The sequence below is a fragment of the Mustela nigripes genome, chromosome 3 (assembly GCF_022355385.1).
Source record: "Mustela nigripes isolate SB6536 chromosome 3, MUSNIG.SB6536, whole genome shotgun sequence".
In the NCBI taxonomy this organism is placed as follows: Eukaryota; Metazoa; Chordata; class Mammalia; order Carnivora; family Mustelidae; genus Mustela; species Mustela nigripes.
This window is the reverse complement of record NC_081559.1, coordinates 183,064,135-183,068,895: the sequence shown is the minus strand read 5'-3', so window position 1 is coordinate 183,068,895 and position 4,761 is coordinate 183,064,135. Positions and strand designations below refer to the sequence as shown.

The 4,761-nt window shown below is 37.5% G+C and overlaps 1 long non-coding RNA gene across 2 annotated transcripts in view; it reads right to left on the bottom strand.

The window, feature by feature from the left end:
* LOC132014297 (uncharacterized) overlaps positions 1-4,207 on the bottom strand; it is an 18,197-nt gene extending 13,990 nt beyond the window's left edge. For both annotated transcript variants that reach the window (XR_009403274.1, XR_009403273.1), the window contains exon 1: positions 3,979-4,207. This is a non-coding gene — a long non-coding RNA (uncharacterized LOC132014297). The remainder of the gene's footprint in view (positions 1-3,978) is intronic.
* Between the last annotated feature and the right edge of the window lie 554 nt (positions 4,208-4,761).

The window sequence follows — 4,761 nt, the reverse complement described above, 5'->3', positions numbered from 1 at the left end:
TCATTGCCTTTGAGCTCTTTTGCACCTCTGTAAACTGCAGGGAACTGCTCGATATGCAAACTTTGTCCTGTCTGATAGACACTAATTAGCTTCCTTTCCCAGTATGGATAAACTAGTATTGATACCTACTTATAAATCAAATTTGTGTCTGTTAATTGACAGATTGTCAACTTTCATCAAATTTTCAGTTCTTCCTGTTTCCTTCAATATCTGACTACAAATATTTCAAACTAACCTGTCCAACTTTTCTCCCTTGTTCCTGACTTCAAGTCACTGAGAACGAAAACGTAATTACCCAGATCCTTATTAGGACTCTAAGTTGCCTTGTAACTGGTCTTCCCCGCCCCCTCCCCAAGATTTAAAGGAACACTGCACTGGTTCTTGCAGGGACCAGACTTGTCCCTGGACAAGCAGCCGTCTGAGTCACTAAAAGTCAATAAAAGTAACTCTGAGTCACAGAAAGTCTGGTGAAATGCTCATGTCATACATGTCCTTACAAGGGAGGTAACCCAGACTTGGACAACATAATCAGCAGGACAGTTCAACTCAGAGAGCAGTGCTGCAAAAACTATTTCATCCACTGATCTGAATTTCACAGGACTAGATAGTCTTAGGGTTCAACCTTGGGGTCTTTATTTTAATACATTCCTTTATATTAACATTTATCTTCTTTATTTTAGGCATCCCATTGAAGGACACTGAAACAAGTGATCTTTGCCTACATACCAAACAGATGGTAAACTAGCCTTCCACTAGGGATATCACTAAGAAAATGTAGACGCTGAGGTCTGTTTCACTCAGCCATCTCTTGTTGGAGTTATTCCTCATCTCTGAATTGTTCACAGAGAATGTCTCTGAACCCACCTTGAACAAGGAGAGGGACTGAAAGGCTGATGGAACTTTGTGCTTCACACGAGTTTAGGTTGCTTTGCTGAAGACCACCAGGTCCCAACCCTAGGTACACTTTAGCTTGTTTCCTTCATCTGATGTACAGAATCCCAAGCCCATGTGCCTGAGCACAAACCAAATTTTCTGCCTCAAGTTTTCTGTTTGTACAATATTTGATGCCGTTCATTAAGCTCCAAGTCTCTCCCGCACACCAGCTGTTAACATGACATCATGCTTTTGCTTTCCACAGACAGTTATCCCAAGGTCTCTGCTTACAGAAGCTTCACTCCCACTCCCCTTGCCTGAAACTGTTGTGGCCTGGGCTTTAAGCAGCTCTCTGCAATAGTTTCATTCAATAATGTCTTCCCTTACTTGGGTCCAGAGTCAACTTTTTTTTTTTTTTTTTTCCCCCTTGACAACTTCCTTGGCAAGTGATATTTATGATTTGAGCTCTGGAAGGTAAAATATGAAAAGGGGGGGGGGCCTGGGTGGCTCAGTGGGTTAAGCCGCTGCCTTCGGCTCAGGTCATGATCTCAGGGTCCTGGGATCGAGTCCCGCATCGGGCTCTCTGCTCAGCAGGGAGCCTGCTTCCCTCTCTCTCTCTCTCTCTGCCAGCCTCTCCGACTACTTGTGATTTCTGTCAAATAAATAAATAAATAAATCTTAAAAAAAAAATATGAAAAGGGTCAAGTTTGAACACTTAATTACATAAGATCATGGACTACTAAGAAAAATAGTTGGTTATCTAGTTAACTAAAATGGCAATATAAATTTTAAAGTAGATATAAGAGGTATGTGACTATAAAGACTTCCAGTTCTTTTTAAGTGAAAAGGCTTTGTTCCCTCAAATTATTAAGGAGATGACAAAATCAACAAATACAAAAATTATTCTAATAAGACCCTGAATAGTTATTTTCTAGGCAGATTATTCTCAAGGTAGAGGAAAGTACTTTACAAGCACTTACTAAGAGAACACCAGTATTCCAAGAAAAATTGTCATTTTAATAAAGTGAAAACCAAATGCTAGTTTTGAAACAGCATATTTGGTACTAACACTCTTACTAAAAATCTTATAAATAAACTCGTAAACCTCCGCCAGCTTTGACTATAAGAAGTAAAATTCCCTTTCCGTGAACCATCTGCAACTTTGTCTCTCCAGACAAGTTTTGTCATAAACTTCTTCCTCTCTCTTTCATTTTGGAATGAGTCATTTTACTTTGGAACAAAGCTTCTCTTGTTTTCCTTAACAAAATACCTCCTGCATGCTTTGCATGTAAAGTTTTTCCTCTCTGCTGCTCCTAATAGAGCCTCATTCACATATATTGATTCTAAGTTTTCACTACAGCTGCTTTTATTGCACCGAGAGGACTAGGAGGTGGTGTAAGAGAAGAGGTATTCCCAGGGCATGTGTCAAAATGGTGAGGCCGATCTTATTAGAGCTACTGCATAGAGAAGAGAGACTTCAGGACAGCTTTGAGTCCCATTCGATACAGCACAGACAACTGGGGATCTGCAGCCAAGGAGCCAAGTGAGGACAGACGAGTGAGGAAAATTACTAAGAGGAACTTGCTTAGATACCAAAGTAGAGGGATTCTTGCTAAACTGGCTTAACAGGATTCTTACTAAAAGCAGACCAAGGACTTACATATCCAGGGCAAGGTACAAGAGCTTGATCATATAACAAGGACAATCAGATATAAAGGGAGGCAGTTGTCACTTAACTAGCTTAGGCTTCTTTGTTAAAATGGAGCTAAGTAGTCCGAGGTGGAGGCCTGATCTAGAAGAAGACTCACGGGAGCCTGACTAAAGTATGGTCAAAGAAGGAGTGTCTGTTAGTAAATAACTGTAAACTGTCTCTCATATACCAGTATTTTCTAACAGACTAGCAGAGCTTTTCAATATATATCTTATATCTTTTTATAGCCATCAGCATTCCTCATAGTATAGCATCTCAATGTGGCAAAAATGAACATGTCCATTAATAGACCCAAATATACAGCCTGTCTGTATTATATAAAAATAAGAGGCAAAAATATATAAGAATGAAATTGTTATTTAGCAATTAATGTTTTACTGTCTTGTCCTACTTAGATATGATATAGATACATAATGATTTATGAATTAACTAAATTTAGCATCAGTCCAATATTTTAAGTTACCAATTGATTTGGAAACTGTCTTCAAGCTGACATTCTACAAAACATAATTACTTTTGAAATAAAGTTTGTCCACATAATGACTTAATTTGACTAAACACAAGTTTACATTTTTTATAATCTTAAAATATAGTAACTGAAATGATAGCATATCAATTCAGAACCTTCACAAGTTGAGGAAAAACATGCCCAAGTAAAATAAGAATGTACATTTTTATTACATTTAATGTTGACAACTCAAAAGACAAAGCTGTTCTTATTAAACCAACAATATTAAATTAGTCTCATTTGCCAAAGTTACCTAAATTATGTAAACTTGAATTCTTAGAACATTTGAGTAACTTGCCTATAAGAAAGTGTTTTGAGCACATTGAAATATTCAAAATTTAATTTTTTCAATATTTGACAAGGTTTAGGAATAGTCTCATTCATATAAGACCTTAGCTCTGTCAATTAGAGTAGAACTTTTTAAAAAAAATTTTGTAATCTAATTTAGTAATACCATCTGGAGGTAGAAAAATATTAAATACCTGTAGACACATAAACATACACCTAGATCTAGAAAACTTAGACCTTCAATTCCAAACTTTCAGTCCATACATCAGGGAATACAAAACTCACTTTCATATAAAAAGAGTTCTTTCCTTACTAATAGGTATAACTTCTTAATGGATTTGAATTCAAAATGGAGAAAAATGGATAAACAGAAAAGAGTAGCAAACTCGATTTTCCATCATCCTTCATTTAATGAGACAAAATATCAATAAACCATTTAATTCATTTACAGAAATAGCCTAATGGCTTAAACATTTAAAAACAAAAAATCCCACCACTGGAAATCAACTAAAGTACTCAGAAAGAATCAAAATCAAATTCTTACTGTGCTTGCAACAGATAAGAGTTTGGAACATATAGGACCAGGATCAGGACTCACCTTTAGATCTCTGGACTTCCAGCGAGAAATGGAGTACAAAAGGCTCCAAATGGCCTTATGACCTGGCTAGGGTAAATGAAAATCTGAAGATAAGTTCAGATCCTGGGTCATGGCACCAAACTATCTGAGACAAAACCAGACAAGTTAGGAAACTAATATGATGGAGAATATCACAAGCAGTATCAACCCCATTCTAAATATCTTTGGAGCTTTTAAATATAAGCTTTTATATGAGGTGGTTTACACTGTGGTTTTGCAAGCTGCAAACATAAATTATAGGCTTCAAAACAGGAAATGGATGTTTTTCCCAAATACGACATACTTCTGAGAGCATAGAGTTTTAATCTCTATTAATCAACCATGAGATAAAGAACAGGAAGCTGAAGGGTCTGTTTTCCCCTGTCGGCAGATTCAGACCAAGAGAGAGAGAGTTTCCTGGGTTTTGTCACACATGATCAAAAGCCTTGTAACAGAGTTTCAACCAGAAGAAATAGCAAAAGAAATGAAATTTCTAGTCACCCCTGAAGCAAGGCTAAGTCATGTCTCCTTCCTCAACTTTGCACTCCCTTATGCATGAAGTGCACTTAATTTCCGTGCCCCCCACACACCCCTGCTTACACATAGCCTCTCTTCCCCTCTTAACACTTCTACCAACATCGCTCCATCTCCACTGATGCCAGCTTAATCACTCTATCACTTGATCCTTCCAAAGCCACTGTACCACCTCCTAATTGGTCTCCTGCCTTCCAGTCTTTTCACCCACAATTCAGTTTCCATGGAAGA